Source organism: Lissotriton helveticus, chromosome 1_1, assembly GCF_964261635.1.
Source record: "Lissotriton helveticus chromosome 1_1, aLisHel1.1, whole genome shotgun sequence".
Taxonomy (NCBI): domain Eukaryota; kingdom Metazoa; phylum Chordata; class Amphibia; order Caudata; family Salamandridae; genus Lissotriton; species Lissotriton helveticus.
In genome coordinates this window covers 285,963,067-285,982,241 of record NC_136057.1, presented here as the reverse complement: position 1 = coordinate 285,982,241, position 19,175 = coordinate 285,963,067, and positions in this window count along the sequence as shown.

The following is a 19,175-nucleotide window of genomic DNA, read 5'->3' as shown; positions in this document are numbered from 1 at the left end:
TGCAATGGGTGAACACTTTTCTGAAACAAAAAGTCATCCCTGAATTCCAAGGTAATCTCACAATCACAAGGGCTCATCGTGTTCAGGCTCACCCATTCCCCAACTCTACACTGCCACGTACTATATTGGTAAACTTTGCTGACTTTCGCATAAAAGAAACTATCCTAACAAAAGCTATTCAACAGCGGCAATTTGCAGTGAACGAGGCAGCTAAGTGTCGAATTTTTTCAGACATGTCAGCCGCAGCAGCCCGTCGCAGGAAGGAGTTTGTGAAACTTCTTCACTTGTTTAAGTCAAATGGAGCACAGGCTTCTATTGCCCAGCAATCAAAGCTGAGAGTATTGGTGAAGGGCACATTTTTCATGTTCACCGATGTAGATGAAGCCCAGGAATTTTTAAAAGAGATTTCCCAGGCTCCAAAGGGTTGAGGAAAAGTTATATATATTCTGTTTGATTATTGTTGTCAGGGCATCGATTATGATTGTTTAGACGGCCAAATAGGGGGCCAAACAGAATGCCAGTATGGAGCTTGGAACGCTCACTAAAGGTCACATTGCTGGGTGGGGGGAGTTTGGGAGCATCAGGGTGTAATTACATGACACCCCAGTATAATAGGGGGAGGGGAAAGTGGGGAGTGTGGTGGAGGGAGGAAGGCCCACTTTATGGGGGGGGCACGGTATGAAAAATGGAAAAGTGAAGCTGGTTATTTTTCAGGTCTGTGTCGATTACTTACATCTACTACCAAATGACTCTCGGCATGATGGTGGGGCTGTAGAAATGTTAGTTTAGTTTTTTTTGATATGGCTAATAGTTTAATGTTAAAAGTCGTTTCATTTAATGTCAATGGTTTGAATAATAGTAGGAAAATGCGGGCAATTGAAATGTGGCTAAAAACTGAAAATCCGGGGGTTATTCTACTACAAGAAACCCATATTCCAATTATGAAACTTCCAGAATTTTCAATGTTTAGATCTTGGGCAGCTTATAGGGGGTTTTTCACTCGTCCACAGCCTCTCATAGAGGGACTGCCATAATTTTCAGTAAAAATCTACATGCTGAGTATGTTAATACTGGTAAGGACAACAGGGACGTTGGTGTTGGGTGACCTGTTTATTTAGAGAAAGACTCAGACCTTTGACGTTTTGGGAGAGGAAAATGGCGGCGGCAGGCTAACGGCTGCTGCGGAGCTCCTTGCCCGAACACCACAACTTGTTTTACGATGGATTTTCCCCAGTTCAGAGGCTGATTTTTAGAGCTGTAAACGGTGTGGTCAGAAAACATTTGGTTTGCTTTTCCATTCCGCAAATACTGAGTTTGTTTTCCTTCGATCTTCGATCTTGTGTCTCCCGGCAAAAAACGCTCCAGGGCACTAGGACCCGGACCCGGACCCTGAGGGATGCGGCCACGGCATCACGTTCTGTGCTACGCTCGGCTGGAGACAGGAGAGCAGAGTCGCGCTGGAGGCAGCCGCTGTTCGCTGAAGGCTGTTGTGTGTCCACCGATTGCCGATTCCAAAAGCACACAAGGAGGGCTATTTTACAGCAGGAATCACTGGCAGCGCTCGAGAGGAGCACTCATCTTTCGTGTGAAAGGTCCTGTCTGTTGGGGCTCTTATTCATTCTTGAAAGCACAGAAGAGTGAAGCTGCCGGTAAGGAGGTTTCAAGAGGGGGGGCCTGCATGGAGGCAGATGCTCTGAAAAAATCTGCAAGTCGATCCTGCCAAACCGGTGCCAGCTTAGTAGTTTCTGCTACAGAGAACACAGAGGGGGGTCCTACCATCGGGTCAAAACAGCCTGAGGGGCTAGCATCCGGTGTTAGAGCTGTGGGCACAAGAAATCGGTATCAGTTAAGGTCAAAACAGGACCTGAGGAGGCAGGGGGTCTGGGACTCAGGGGAGACAGTTGTAAGAGAGGGGCCAACACTGTTATCCCCTTATAAACAAAAGAAGAAGGGGGGAGCTAAGAGAGGGGGGACTGTTAAGAGTAATAAGCAGCCTCTAGCTCAGAGACGATTCAGAAAAGGGGGTGGTGACGGTGTTGGATCTAGCCCTGATCTCTTGACTGGGTGAGAGTATTCTGCTTAATTCAGAAACTCTGTCCATCACCACCCCTTGTTGTTAAATATTTTGTCAACCCTAAGCGTGGAAGGGTATACTCAGATGTGAGTCCCTTGCTCATTGCACCATCAGGATTCAAGCAAGCCGGGCCGACGACGCCTGAAATGGCAGAAACCGGTCCCCGGAAGCTTGTTTCCTTCCCAGTGTAAGAATTGGCTTGGTAGTTTGGTTTGCCCTGTTCCCATCATGCACTGGGACAGGAACAGACTAATTTGCATATAGCAAGGTTCTGAACTGGGATGGTGCAGTGAGCTAAAAAACGGTGTTGGATCTAGCCCTGATCTCTTGACTGGGTGAGAGTATTCTGCTTAATTCAGAAACTCTGTCCATCACCACCCCTTGTTGTTAAATATTTTGTCCACCCTAAGCGTGGAAGGGTATACTCAGATGTGAGTCCCTTGCTCATTGCACCATCAGGATTCAAGCAAGCCGGGCCGACGACGCCTGAAATGGCAGAAACCGGTCCCCGGAAGCTTGTTTCCTTCCCAGTGTAAGAATTGGCTTGGTAGTTTGGTTTGCCCTGTTCCCATCATGCACTGGGACAGGAACAGACTAATTTGCACATAGCCAGGTTCTGAACTGGGATGGTGCAGTGAGCTAAAAAACGGTGTTGGATCTAGCCCTGATCTCTTGACTGGGTGAGAGTATTCTGCTTAATTCAGAAACTCTGTCCATCACCACCCCTTGTTGTTAAATATTTTGTCCACCCTAAGCGTGGAAGGGTCTACTCAGATGTGAGTCCCCTGCTCATTGCACCATCAGGATTCAAGCAAGCCGGGCCGACGACGCCTGAAATGGCAGAAACCGGTCCCCGGAAGCTTGTTTCCTTCCCAGTGTAAGAATTGGCTTGGTAGTTTGGTTTGCCCTGTTCCCATCATGCACTGGGACAGGAACAGACTAATTTGCATATAGCCAGGTTCTGAACTAGGATGGTGCAGTGAGCTAAAAAAAGGTGTTGGAGCTAGCCCTGATCTCTCGACTGGGTGAGAGTATTCTGCTTAATTCAGAAACTCTGTCCATCACCACCCCTTGTTGTTAAATATTTTGTCCACCCTAAGCGTGGAAGGGTATACTCAGATGTGAGTCCCTTGCTCATTGCACCATCAGGATTCAAGCAAGCCGGGCCGACGACGCCTGAAATGGCAGAAACCGGTCCCCGGAAGCTTGTTCCTTCCCAGTGTAAGAATTGGCTTGGTAGTTTGGTTTGCCCTGTTCCCATCATGCACTGGGACAGGAACAGACTAATTTGCATATAGCCAGGTTCTGAACTGGGATGGTGCAGTGAGCTAAAAAACGGTGTTGGATCTAGCCCTGATCTCTTGACTGGGTGAGAGTATTCTGCTTAATTCAGAAACTCTGTCCATCACCACCCCTTGTTGTTAAATATTTTGTCCACCCTAAGCGTGGAAGGGTATACTCAGATGTGAGTCCCTTGCTCATTGCACCATCAGGATTCAAGCAAGCCGGGCCGACGACGCCTGAAATGGCAGAAACCGGTCCCCGGAAGCTTGTTTCCTTCCCAGTGTAAGAATTGGCTTGGTAGTTTGGTTTGCCCTGTTCCCATCATGCACTGGGACAGGAACAGACTAATTTGCATATAGCCAGGTTCTGAACTGGGATGGTGCAGTGAGCTAAAAAACGGTGTTGGATCTAGCCCTGATCTCTTGACTGGGTGAGAGTATTCTGCTTAATTCAGAAACTCTGTCCATCACCACCCCTTGTTGTTAAATATTTTGTCCACCCTAAGCGTGGAAGGGTATACTCAGATGTGAGTCCCTTGCTCATTGCACCATCAGGATTCAAGCAAGCCGGGCCGACGACGCCTGAAATGGCAGAAACCGGTCCCCGGAAGCTTGTTTCCTTCCCAGTGTAAGAATTGGCTTGGTAGTTTGGTTTGCCCTGTTCCCATCATGCACTGGGACAGGAACAGACTAATTTGCATATAGCCAGGTTCTGAACTGGGATGGTGCAGTGAGCTAAAAAACGGTGTTGGATCTAGCCCTGATCTCTTGACTGGGTGAGAGTATTCTGCTTAATTCAGAAACTCTGTCCATCACCACCCCTTGTTGTTAAATATTTTGTCCACCCTAAGCGTGGAAGGGTATACTTAGATGTGAGTCCCTTGCTCATTGCACCATCAGGATTCAAGCAAGCCGGGCCGACGACGCCTGAAATGGCAGAAACCGGTCCCCGGAAGCTTGTTTCCTTCCCAGTGTAAGAATTGGCTTGGTAGTTTGGTTTGCCCTGTTCCCATCATGCACTGGGACAGGAACAGACTAATTTGCATATAGCCAGGTTCTGAACTGGGATGGTGCAGTGAGCTAAAAAACGGTGTTGGATCTAGCCCTGATCTCTTGACTGGGTGAGAGTATTCTGCTTAATTCAGAAACTCTGTCCATCACCACCCCTTGTTGTTAAATATCTAGCTCAGAGAAGCACCCCCTCGCTCAAAAGTTACTTCAAAATTATGGAGCAGGCAGTTAACTTGAAGGAAGGCCCTTGTGAAAAATCAGGTGGAGGGACAGGAGTAAGAGCGTTAGATACCAACATAGAGGCAGCTGAAGAAGAGGGTGAAGTTTTAGATGAAGTGGTGGAGGTAGGAGAGGGGTCTAACCAATCAAACATGGTGTCTGTCCCCCCCACCCTATCTATTCTACCTTTGAAAAATAGGTATGCAGTATTGGAGCTGACTACAAATATGGAAGGATTAAAATCTACTGTATCTACTGGCCCAGAAAGTGATCCTGTCTTGAACATTGTTTCGTTGGGCAGGCAAGGGTCTCCCACCCCAAACATAACATTAGTCTCAGCAAATTCGGCCCCTGTACCACCTACAGCATTATCCATAGTCCAGACTTTACCGAATTCAGGGAGCCATACTACTTCTCAAACCCCCCATACAGCCCCATCTGATCCACTATCTTACCCCCTTCTTTCCTCTATTAGTACTACTAGTACTATTAGTGTTGCACATGACTCTATCTTAAACACCAGAGGTAGGCTCGAGGAAGCTGTAGGTGGGGAGGAGAGGGACAGGCTTGGTTGCTTATTTCAATCTCTCAGGTAGGACCTGATGGATAAGTTTGCAACCTCTGAGAGTAACCAGAGAGGGCTGTATGCTAGATTTGATAATCTAGAGGCCAAAATGGAGGGGATAGCAGCTCGAACCAGTGTGTTAGAAGGTAAAGTAACCTCGCCTTCAGAAACATCGTTGGAAAATTCTAAGGACATAGATGTTCTAAAGGCACAGAACCGTAAACTCACAATGGACATGGAGAGATTGGAAATGCAGAGTCGGCGAAACAAATTAAGAATACTTAAGATCCCAGAAGGGGCAGAAGTGGAGGATATTAAGGGGTTTGTGTGCAGGCTATTACGGGAGGACATATTAAAGGACCGGCCAGATATAGACTTAGAAGCTGAGATCCAGCGTGTGCACAGAGACCCTTTTAGGTTACATCCGGACCGTAAACCCCCCAGAAAGATGTTGGTTCATTTCCAGACATGTACGGTTAAGGAACTAATCCTCAGTAGGTGTCTTGCACGATCTTCTCTTCATTACCGTGCCAATCCCTATCAAATTAGATCCGACATAGGGGGGAAACGGCTCAGAGGCAATGGGAGTTGGGCTCCAGGATGCCTGAACTTCGCTCCCTGGGAGCTCAAGTTCAAATAAAATTTCCTGCCCTACTAAAAATAATGTGGAACAATAAGATGCATAACTGTAACAACCCTGAGGAAGTAGATGAATTGTTAGATAAAATGAGAAAATAGTTAAGAGGTACTAACTTGGGCACATAGTCATCATCTGTATATAATGAGCAAAACAGGGATGGGGGTTGGTACACTTTTTTTTTTTTTGTTTGTTTTTTTGTGTCAATAAAGCACTAAACTAGAGAGAGTAAAGAAAAGGATGCTAAGGGGAAAGAAGAAAAAAAAGAAATATATAATAAAGAAAAAAAGAAAAAAAAGGAAAAGAAGGGGAAAAGAGGGGGGAAAAAAATGAAGCTGCATACTGGTGGTTGGGGAATCTAAATAGTTAAGGTCAAATATATAGAGCACGGGAAATTAAAAGTTTTCAGTTAGGTGTGGTGTTTCTAGGGTGGGGGGGGGTTCTTTAGGGCGTGGACACGCCGAACAAGAACAAGGAGGGAGGGTTCCTCGGGGGCTGGGGTGGGAGGGGTTTCAGGGGGGAGGGGGTAAAACATTTAAAAATGTCCTCATATGCCAGAAGTTTTTATTTTGATACATTAGAAAGTCAACGCAGGTCGCAACGAGCTATAGTTACACTAGATAACAGGTTTCGCTATGGCAGCTACTAATAAAATATTATCCTGGAATTTAAATGGGATAGGGAATCGGAAGAAACAGCAAAGAGTATGCGAATTCTTAAAAAATACTGATGCACATATATATCTCTTACAACAAACCCACCTTGAAGCAGAAGCATGTGGTCAAGTTTTCTCTAAACTTAGGTGGGTTCAGGAAATCCTGTGTTCTAAGCAGAAGGGTTCCACGAGAGGAGTAGCTATTATTGTGCGGGCAAATAAGGGTATTAGGGTGCAAAGCTGGGTAATTGATCAGTCTGGGCGATGGCTGGTGGCCGTCCTTTCTATTGGCAGCTTCACTTTCTTAAGTGCTGTTTACTATGGTCCCAATGAAGACAACCCCAGGTTTCTTCAAAAATTAGAAGAGTATATGATACAGCACACAGTTCCAGTTATTTTGGGAGGCGACTTTAATCTCATATTGGATCTCCATCTGGATCGCACTTCTAAGGCAAAATACAATTCCCCTAACAAATCCCTGTCAGCCCTGAAGAATATTATGAAAGACTTTAACTTACAGGATGTTTGGAGAGTTAAGCAAGGGAATCTTAGGGAATACTCGTTCTACAGTAAGAAATATAAACAATACTCTAGAATTGATCTCTTTCTCTTAGATCAAGCCTTTCTGTCAGATATTGTTTCAGTATCCTACATTCCTTTAGGTCTGTCTAATCATTCGGTCGTGGAGCTAAAAATTAATCTTAAAATAATCCCCTCATCATATAGATGGACTTTGGATAGAACGATCCTTTTAGATGATGAAATTAAAAGTAAAATTAAGGGAAGCCTGTTGGAGTTCTTCTTATTCAATGCGAGTACAGCTCCAGAACAAATAGTCTGGGATACGCTTAAGTCCTTTTTAAGGGGCATTCTTGGGTCGCATATGGCATTAAAGAGAAAACTTATGAAAGAAAAAGACAGATTTAACCTTGAATTGATCAAAACAAAAGAACAACAACTACAGTTAGCTGTATTGGAAGATAGATGTAGGATCCCACCACTCGAAAAAGAGCTGTTGAGTTACAGATAGGTTTTAAGGCACGTACTGATAAAATAAACAAGGATAGGTGGGAAGTGAGTAAACTCAGAAATTTTGAATATGGAGAGAAGTAGGGCTCTCTTCTCGCCTGGAAAGTTAGAACGGAGAGGAGTAGGAATAATATTAGTACACTAATTCAGCGGGATTAAGGTTTGCCCTTAATAGAAGATGCTGAGATCAGGAGAGAGGCCAGAGGGTTTATGGAAGAATTATACCAGGAGCAGAATAGTCTGGGGGCGGATGAGCTAGAACATTGGTGGGCCATGAGAGAGTTACCCCAGTTGAGTGAATCAGATAAAGAATATTTAGCTACAGAGATTACTGAGGGAGAGGTACGGGCCCAGTTGAAAAAGATGGCTAGGAATAAGGCCCCGGGCCCGGACGGATTGCCGACGGAGCTGTATAGGGACAACGTGGAAGAAATCCTAGCTCCATTATTGTCACTACTTAATAAAAAATGTATACAGGGGTGGGGCACCCCGGCTTCTTAGTCAGAAGCAACCATCACTCTGATAGCAAAGCCCAATAAAGACCCCAAAAATATAGAATCGTACAGGCCCATTTCACTTCTTAATTCGGATTTAAAAATCTATTCAGGTATCCTAACGTCTAGACTGGCAAAAATAATTAAGTCCATCATTCATCCTGATCAGCGGGGGTTCATACCAGGGCGTCAACTGAACGAACTTACTTTTCAAGTTGTAGGAGCAATGGATATGGCAATGGAGAGGGGGCTGCCGCTGGCCATTGTTGCGATTGATGCTGCAAAAGCCTTCGATCAGGTTAATTGGCTCTTTTTATGGAAAACCATGGCAAAGTTTGGATTTCCAGATATATTTATTAGAGGGATTGAGACGTTGTATAGGGGCCCCCGAGCCAAGGTATTAGTCAATGGTAGCCTGACTGAATGGTTGGATATTTCGAGGGGAACGAGGCAGGGATGTCCCCTGTCCCCTCTCTTTTTCAATATTTATATCGAGCCCTTTGTTTGCTCCCTGAGATCTGACCCAGTGATCTTACCTTTCAAAACTGGGGAATTGGTTCTTAAGACAGCACTTTATGCTGACGATCTGCTTCTCTACACATCTAATCCTGAGCAGGCTATCCCTAGGTTATTTGAATTGGCTGAGGACTTTGGCACGGTCTCGGGATATAGGATCAATAAGGACAAGAGAGATATAATGAGCTGGAATAACCTGGCCCCGATACCGGAAGCCAAATCAAAAATCAGATACCTGGGAATTCAGCTTACTCATAATCTAGATGACGTCACTAAAACCAGTTGTCAGACAGTGGTTAAGGATATAAGGAAGCTCTTGACTAGATGGAATACTCTACCTCTTAACATCTATGGTAGAGTTAACCTAGTCAAGATGATAATTTTGCCAAAAGTTACTTTCTTATTTAACTCTATTCCTTTACACTTTAATAAAAAAGATATTTCTAACCTTCAAGGAAGGATTGGTTCTTTTATTTGGGCGACCAAGTCCCCTAGAATTGCCTGGCGGAAATTAAGAAGGGGGCTGAAACTGGGCGGATTGGCTCTTCCTGATTTACTTTTTTATTGTTATGCTTTTCAATTTAAGAATTTTAGACTCCTGGCAAACAAATTAGACTCTACTTCACATGGAAGACTTTTCCAGGCCATGCTATCAGACTTGCCACAAGGTTGGGGACCAGAAGTTTTTTAAGAAGGTTCGCCTGAAGCTTCTTAAGACAGCACTTAACATCTGGAAGGCAATCCGTAGAATTTTGGACATACCCTATTATCATTCGCAAGCCCCCATATGGGACTCCCCAGGTACACCAGACTGCTTATTAGATCGGCTGGCTCTTCCTTTGAGAGCTGCAGGTTTAACCAAGTGGGGGGACCTGTGTAATAATTCCGAACTATTAAGTTGGGAATCTCTTTCAAATTTAACAGGGCGTTCCATTTCCAGGTTCAAATTCTATCAGCTGTCTTCCTGGTGGGGTAGCCAGTGTTGGGCTAATGAGGACGAGATCCCGATTTTGGAATTTATTAATAGGGGGACTGGAAGGAAAGGAGAGGTGTCACTTTGGTACAATGCATTGGTGGGGGCGAAAGAGGAACTAGGAGCTGAAACCATCAAGCTTTGGGATAACCTCGTAACTCAAGACTCTGATGAGATGCTGAAGGTTTGGACAGACTCATTCACAATTTCCCAAAAAATCATAAAACCATCTAACCTTAGAAGGAACCATTTATTCACAGCATATAGGGTTTACTGGACTCCTGCGAAATTGTCAAGGATTTCGGCAGAAGAATATGTCTGTTCAAGATGCAGGTCTCCAGGCGCAGATGATAGACATATGTTTGTTGACTGCCCTGAAATCATCAGTTACTGGGACCTGGTCTGTGGGTTCCTAGAAGAGGTTCTATCAAAACCAATCACTTGTTCCCCCAGATTGATATTTTTTGGTCTCCTCCTGGACTATAATGTTAGTAACAGCATATTGCAGTTTATCTTTTATGTTATTGTTATAGCCAGAAGGGAGATCTGCAGGGAGTGGAAATCTGTAAGTCCTCCTCGATTTGCAAACTGTCTTAAGAATATTATGGCTGTTAGTCGTTTAGACCTACTGTGTGGAGGAGAAAGTGCGGTTAAGATCTGGTCCCAATTAACTGCATGGTCTGAGAGATAACGGACAAGGTATACAAAATGTCCAATGATTATACCAGAGGTTTAGTGGTCCTGTCCTCCCAAAGGGGCACGATACATCATGAATGGGAGTGGGATAAGGAAACGACCTACCTCTGGGTGATCTCCGTTGGCTATCCACTGGATCCAGGGCGGGAACAGTTAGCCCGTGTTAGTGGCCCGGAGAAAAGCCCTTCTAGAGTTGACAGTTTCTGGTGGCATTTATGAGGACAAAAAAAACAAAAAAAGAGGCCTTTGACGTTTGTTTGTTTTTATGCTCCGGTGGAAGATTGCCCTCAAGCATTTGAGGAGTTGTGTCAATCACTGTTACCAGTTCCGGGGGACAAAATAGTAGGGGGGATTTCAATACGTTAATGAACCTCCACTTAGATTCCTCAGTGCCGGGGAAAAAACAAACCAAATCTAAGTCTTTTAAGGTCTTGCAGAATTATGCTTCAATGTTAGATCTAGGAGATCCTTGGCGAGAAGCATTCCCTTCTAAAACTAAATACACTTGTTGGTCAGGGCGGTTCTGTTCCTCATCTAGGATTGAATTTTTTCTGATTTCACATTGTTTAGACTTTTTCCAGCAAAAATGTTTTCATAACGGTTTTTCTGATCACGCAATGCTGGCGCTGGAAATCAATTTCGGCACAAGGGCAAAACTCCCTAAGCGCTGGACTTTAAATAAACAATACCTCAATGATGGGGATTGGGTGAAGTCAATGGGGTCCGAGATTAAAGAGTTTTTAGTCCAAAATATTCAGTCTGCCGCCATAAATATAGTCTGGGACTCACTCAAGGCTTATGTACGGGGTTTAATAATTGGAAGGGATGCAATATTCTCAAAAAAAGCGAGATCATATAAGGAGAAATTGGAAGATAAGATCCAGGTACTCCACGAGGCATTTTTGCATAATCCCTCCCCCCTAATTAAAACCCAGCTAGATCAGACGTATGAGGAGAGTAATTTCACATGCAGGCTCCTGGTGTGGCAGGCCAGAGAGCAGGCGGCAGCAAATCATATTAAAGAATTAATTTGCCCCCTCACTGCCTTGTGTACAGAGGACCCGGTGAAGATTGGGGATATAATGTTTAATCATTACTCTTCTATTTATGGCAGGCTTCAGACGGTGGATGATCATTTATTGGAAAAGTTTCTCCAGGATAATCCGCCACCAATACTCCCGGAAACAGAGAAATTATCTATGATCAATTCTTTTTCTCTGAAAGAGTTGGAGGAAGTTGTCCAAAGCATACCTAGTGGTAAGGCCTGTGGCCCAGATGGTCTCCCCTCTGAATTTTATAAAGTTTTTTTGGGGGGGGTTCTGATTTTTTTCTTCAATTAATTAATGCTATGTTAGAAGGGGGGTAGTCCTAGAATCTTTCAGACAGGGGAATATAGTCAGCTTTGTAAAGAAGGGCAAGAACAGCAGTGATCCCAATTCTTATCGCCCAATAACACTGCTTAACTCGGACTATAAGATCGTCACAAGACTTCTGTCACTGAGGTTTAATAAGTATGCGGCGAACTTGATACATTCAGATCAAAATGGTTTTATTGCGGGCAGACAACTCACTACTAACACTCACTTTTTGACAGAGGCTCTGGATTATTTTGACACGCAGAGGATTCCAGCCCTGGTTCTACTATTAGACGCAGAAAAGGCTTTTGACCTTCTGGTTTGGCAGACACTGTTCACAATCTTACAGCATTTTGGCATTCCATCCCAGATTATATGTTTGATCCGTAATCTGTATGCCAATGCAGTTGCCAATGTAGTTATTAACACGGCTGTGGCAGGGTCGTTGGTAATAAAGCGAGGCACAAGGCAAGGGCGCCTTCTATCGCCAGTTCTGTTTGCTTTTTTTATTGAGCCCTTAGCGATAGCCATTCGGAACTGTGCAGAGATTTGCCCACCAATTCCGTCAATGCCAAAATTAAAATTGTATGCAGATGACATCATGCGCATAATAACACCTAGAATTGAGGTTCAAGCCAAAGTCTTCGAGCTGTTTGAAGACTTTGAGGCTTTAGGCGGCTATCGTATTAACAAAGGGAGAACCGAAGTTTTGCAGTGTGGGAGGGTATCGTTAGATTTGCATCCCGATATCCTTGCCTCTGTCAATACCAATCCAAAGAGATATCTAGGGGTATTTTTTTCAGAATCGGGTAACAATCTTTATCATTTGAATTATGCCCCTCTCCTCAAGAAGGTTCGGGGCTTGTTTACTCGATGGAGTGTGCTGCCCCTCTCCATCCCCGGGCGAGTGGCCTTAATCAAAATGTCTGTTCTTCCTTTATTTAATTTTCTTTTTTCTACTATACCATGCACTTTATCTGGTTCTTTTTTTTCTCAGGTAGAGTCCACGTTTACAGCCTTTCTCTGGGCAAAAATAACTCCCCGCATAGCACTGAGCACTTTATATGAAGATGTGGATCAGGGAGGGTTAGCTCTACCCAACCTTAGGGAGTACTATTATGCGTATTTTGTACAGTATTTATCTAGGTTTAAGGCTTCGCCACATCCCAAACTTTTTTGTAATAATTTCATGAACTTATTTTGTAAAGACAGTCAAATCCATTCCCCCTTGCTCATTTTTAGATCCCCGAAACTAGTTTGTTATAAGTGCCTTCTCTGGTTTTTAAAAAAACGACAGGCTTTGTTCAAAAAGTACTCTATCCCAGCAATCAATTCAGTCACATTGCTAGAAGAAATCCTTCCTCTGGTGGGGGTAAGAGACTCTCTTCATCTGGCTTCAAAATGGGCGGCGGCCGGATTTACTAGAGTGTTGGATTTCATGCAAAATGGTAAATAGGTCACGGTAGCTGAGATGGTACAATTAGTCCCGAATGATTTTATTTTGGCTAACTCTTTTGGCACTTTGTATAAATATCTTATGGAAATTGATGCTCCTCTTTTAATTGAACAAAGTAAGTTGTTATATGAATTACTAGTGAGGGCATCGGATATGAAACCGGGTGCCTGGAAGAAATATTTAGCTTCAATTAAGGGAGCTGATTTTGAGCTAAAAGCCATTAAAAATGGTTGGATCACGAACACATTGAGATGTCATTCCATATATGGTCAACTATTAATAAACTTAATTTCAGTACATTGAGGGGGGCAAATTGGCGTAGGATGTTGTTTTTTAGTAAATGGTTATTATATTGCACTCCCCATTTTTTTATCTAAAATATATCCTAACCAGTCCTCTCAATGTTTTCGCTTCACAAATCGTTCATTTGCCAATTGGTCTCATATCATGTTGAGCTGTCCCCAAATTCATAAGTATTGGGTGGATTTATTTAGTTATTTGGGCTATGAATGTAACATCCAATTGGCAGTGAATGATAAATTAGTCCTGATCTGTCTTTTGTGGACCCGGTGATAAAATTCTTATATATAGCAATGGCAGTAGCTAGGTCGCTCCTACTGCAAAAATGGCGAACTGACTTGATTCCCTCGTTTTTGGAGTGGGGGCACAAGATGAAACTAGTAAAGAAAAGTGAACGCACTTTTGCACTTCGAAGGGGAAGTATTAAGAAATGTAATAAAATATGGGGCAGCTATTTTGATTAAATGGCAGAAGGGGGTAACTGTATTTTTATGATTTATTTATAAAATGGGTGTTGTCTATTGAAATTTTATGTGTTTCTTATTGTACAAATGCATTTTTTTTATCCTTGTGCTGTGTACTATGATTGTATTATTTGCGAATTATGAACTTGGTGTAAGGATGCAAATGTTTCAATGTTTCTTGATAAAAATGTCCGGCTTCAATAAAAAAGAAAAAAAAGAAAAAGAAAAAGAAATGCACCTTGTCTCATTAGGAGACCTTGAGATGGTCCCTAAGACTCAGCTGCCTGATTACACCCAGGCAGTGGGTGACCATCCATGGCCATAGAGTGGAGACTCTGAGGGATACCGGGGCCAGTGTGACAGCTGTCAGTTGCCGGTTGGTGTCCAAGGAGCAGGATATCCCTCATGCATTCTTCCCTGTAGTTGCAGCAGACAACTCACATAGCCAGTGTGAGGTGGCTCAAGTTGCCTTTGAGTGGGTGGTCTCTGGTACTCTTCAAGTAGCTGTGAGGCCAGTCATGCCTGTGGATTGTCTGTTGGGCAATGATTTAGAGAACTCCCCTTGGGCTAAGGTGGAGAAGAAGGCTCATTTGGAGATGTTGGGTCTGCCTGATTGGGCGTGTGTGACCACTCGGTCTATGGCAGGCAATAAGAGTGTTTAAGAGATCCTGGGGCCTGAAAGTATGGCTTAGGAACCTACCTTAAAGAGAAGAGGTAGGGGGCACGGGTAACCAGCCCCCATTGTTCCCACGGTCCAGGAGGAGGTAGACCTTGAGGGGGATGCCCTAGAACCTACAGGGTAACACATTTCTGAACTGGGGGCCTGCCTGAGCTGACCCATTGGCAGCAAGAAGGAGGACCCTGTGCAGAACAGAGGCCGTGCCCTTCTCTTGAGGGTTTGCAGCAGCAGGCCACAAACAAGCCAGCAGGTGATCAATCTGGATCACATTGGATCTACTGGGAGAACAACCTCCTGTATAGCGAGCCTAAGGTTGCTGAGCCTGGGTCAGCACGTGTGCTGGTGGTACCCCAGCCCTTCAGAGCCTTCCTACTGAGATTGGCTCATGATGTACCTTTAGGGGTTCATCTGGGGCAGGACAAGACCTTTGAAAGGCTTGTCACCCGCTTTCATTGGCCCCAGATGCGGAAGAGTTCAGATACTCATTGTGGGACTTGTCAACCAAGTCCATCATTCATCCTGATCAGCGGGGGTTCATACCAGGGCGTCAACTGAACGAACTTACTTTTCAAGTTGTAGGAGCAATGGATATGGCAATGGAGAGGGGGCTGCCGCTGGCCATTGTTGCGATTGATGCTGCAAAAGCCTTCGATCAGGTTAATTGGCTCTTTTTATGGAAAACCATGGCAAAGTTTGGATTTCCAGATATATTTATTAGAGGGATTGAGACGTTGTATAGGGGCCCCCGAGCCAAGGTATTAGTCAATGGTAGCCTGACTGAATGGTTGGATATTTCGAGGGGAACGAGGCAGGGATGTCCCCTGTCCCCTCTCTTTTTCAATATTTATATCGAGCCCTTTGTTTGCTCCCTGAGATCTGACCCAGTGATCTTACCTTTCAAAACTGGGGAATTGGTTCTTAAGACAGCACTTTATGCTGACGATCTGCTTCTCTACACATCTAATCCTGAGCAGGCTATCCCTAGGTTATTTGAATTGGCTGAGGACTTTGGCACGGTCTCGGGATATAGGATCAATAAGGACAAGACAGATATAATGAGCTGGAATAACCTGGCCCCGATACCGGAAGCCAAATCAAAAATCAGATACCTGGGAATTCAGCTTACTCATAATCTAGATGACGTCACTAAAACCAGTTGTCAGACAGTGGTTAAGGATATAAGGAAGCTCTTGACTAGATGGAATACTCTACCTCTTAACATCTATGGTAGAGTTAACCTAGTCAAGATGATAATTTTGCCAAAAGTTACTTTCTTATTTAACTCTATTCCTTTACACTTTAATAAAAAAGATATTTCTAACCTTCAAGGAAGGATTGGTTCTTTTATTTGGGCGACCAAGTCCCCTAGAATTGCCTGGCGGAAATTAAGAAGGGGGCTGAAACTGGGCGGATTGGCTCTTCCTGATTTACTTTTTTATTGTTATGCTTTTCAATTTAAGAATTTTAGACTCCTGGCAAACAAATTAGACTCTACTTCACATGGAAGACTTTTCCAGGCCATGCTATCAGACTTGCCACAAGGTTGGGGACCAGAAGTTTTTTAAGAAGGTTCGCCTGAAGCTTCTTAAGACAGCACTTAACATCTGGAAGGCAATCCGTAGAATTTTGGACATACCCTATTATCATTCGCAAGCCCCCATATGGGACTCCCCAGGTACACCAGACTGCTTATTAGATCGGCTGGCTCTTCCTTTGAGAGCTGCAGGTTTAACCAAGTGGGGGGACCTGTGTAATAATTCCAAACTATTAAGTTGGGAATCTCTTTCAAATTTAACAGGGGGTTCCATTTCCAGGTTCAAATTCTATCAGCTGTCTTCCTGGTGGGGTAGCCAGTGTTGGGCTAATGAGGACGAGATCCCGATTTTGGAATTTATTAATAGGGGGACTGGAAGGAAAGGAGAGGTGTCACTTTGGTACAATGCATTGGTGGGGGCGAAAGAGGAACTAGGAGCTGAAACCATCAAGCTTTGGGATAACCTCGTAACTCAAGACTCTGATGAGATGCTGAAGGTTTGGACAGACTCATTCACAATTTCCCAAAAAATCATAAAACCATCTAACCTTAGAAGGAACCATTTATTCACAGCATATAGGGTTTACTGGACTCCTGCGAAATTGTCAAGGATTTCGGCAGAAGAATATGTCTGTTCAAGATGCAGGTCTCCAGGCGCAGATGATAGACATATGTTTGTTGACTGCCCTGAAATCATCAGTTACTGGGACCTGGTCTGTGGGTTCCTAGAAGAGGTTCTATCAAAACCAATCACTTGTTCCCCCAGATTGATATTTTTTGGTCTCCTCCTGGACTATAATGTTAGTAACAGCATATTGCAGTTTATCTTTTATGTTATTGTTATAGCCAGAAGGGAGATCTGCAGGGAGTGGAAATCTGTAAGTCCTCCTCGATTTGCAAACTGTCTTAAGAATATTATGGCTGTTAGTCGTTTAGACCTACTGTGTGGAGGAGAAAGTGCGGTTAAGATCTGGTCCCAATTAACTGCATGGACTGAGAGATAACGGACAAGGTATACAAAATGTCCAATGATTATACCAGAGGTTTAGTGGTCCTGTCCTCCCAAAGGGGCACGATACATCATGAATGGGAGTGGGATAAGGAAACGACCTACCTCTGGGTGATCTCCGTTGGCTATCCACTGGATCCAGGGCGGGAACAGTTAGCCCGTGTTAGTGGCCCGGAGAAAAGCCCTTCTAGAGTTGACAGTTTCTGGTGGCATTTATGAGGACAAAAAAAACAAAAAAAGAGGCCTTTGACGTTTGTTTGTTTTTATGCTCCGGTGGAAGATTGCCCTCAAGCATTTGAGGAGTTGTGTCAATCACTGTTACCAGTTCCGGGGGACAAAATAGTAGGGGGGATTTCAATACGTTAATGAACCTCCACTTAGATTCCTCAGTGCCGGGGAAAAAACAAACCAAATCTAAGTCTTTTAAGGTCTTGCAGAATTATGCTTCAATGTTAGATCTAGGAGATCCTTGGCGAGAAGCATTCCCTTCTAAAACTAAATACACTTGTTGGTCAGGGCGGTTCTGTTCCTCATCTAGGATTGAATTTTTTCTGATTTCACATTGTTTAGACTTTTTCCAGCAAAAATGTTTTCATAACGGTTTTTCTGATCACGCAATGCTGGCGCTGGAAATCAATTTCGGCACAAGGGCAAAACTCCCTAAGCGCTGGACTTTAAATAAACAATACCTCAATGATGGGGATTGGGTGAAGTCAATGGGGTCCGAGATTAAAGAGTTTTTAGTCCAAAATATTCAGTCTGCCGCCATAAATATAGTCTGGGACTCACTCAAGGCTTATGTACGGGGTTTAATAATTGGAAGGGATGCAATATTCTCAAAAAAAGCGAGATCATATAAGGAGAAATTGGAAGATAAGATCCAGGTACTCCACGAGGCATTTTTGCATAATCCCTCCCCCCTAATTAAAACCCAGCTAGATCAGACGTATGAGGAGAGTAATTTCACATGCAGGCTCCTGGTGTGGCAGGCCAGAGAGCAGGCGGCAGCAAATCATATTAAAGAATTAATTTGCCCCCTCACTGCCTTGTGTACAGAGGACCCGGTGAAGATTGGGGATATAATGTTTAATCATTACTCTTCTATTTATGGCAGGCTTCAGACGGTGGATGATCATTTATTGGAAAAGTTTCTCCAGGATAATCCGCCACCAATACTCCCGGAAACAGAGAAATTATCTATGATCAATTCTTTTTCTCTGAAAGAGTTGGAGGAAGTTGTCCAAAGCATACCTAGTGGTAAGGCCTGTGGCCCAGATGGTCTCCCCTCTGAATTTTATAAAGTTTTTTTGGGGGGGGTTCTGATTTTTTTCTTCAATTAATTAATGCTATGTTAGAAGGGGGGTAGTCCTAGAATCTTTCAGACAGGGGAATATAGTCAGCTTTGTAAAGAAGGGCAAGAACAGCAGTGATCCCAATTCTTATCGCCCAATAACACTGCTTAACTCGGACTATAAGATCGTCACAAGACTTCTGTCACTGAGGTTTAATAAGTATGCGGCGAACTTGATACATTCAGATCAAAATGGTTTTATTGCGGGCAGACAACTCACTACTAACACTCACTTTTTGACAGAGGCTCTGGATTATTTTGACACGCAGAGGATTCCAGCCCTGGTTCTACTATTAGACGCAGAAAAGGCTTTTGACCTTCTGGTTTGGCAGACACTGTTCACAATCTTACAGCATTTTGGCATTCCATCCCAGATTATATGTTTGATCCGTAATCTGTATGCCAATGCAGTTGCCAATGTAGTTATTAACACGGCTGTGGCAGGGTCGTTGGTAATAAAGCGAGGCACAAGGCAAGGGCGCCTTCTATCGCCAGTTCTGTTTGCTTTTTTTATTGAGCCCTTAGCGATAGCCATTCGGAACTGTGCAGAGATTTGCCCACCAATTCCGTCAATGCCAAAATTAAAATTGTATGCAGATGACATCATGCGCATAATAACACCTAGAATTGAGGTTCAAGACAAAGTCTTCGAGCTGTTTGAAGACTTTGAGGCTTTAGGCGGCTATCGTATTAACAAAGGGAGAACCGAAGTTTTGCAGTGTGGGAGGGTATCGTTAGATTTGCATCCCGATATCCTTGCCTCTGTCAATACCAATCCAAAGAGATATCTAGGGGTATTTTTTTCAGAATCGGGTAACAATCTTTATCATTTGAATTATGCCCCTCTCCTCAAGAAGGTTCAGGGCTTGTTTACT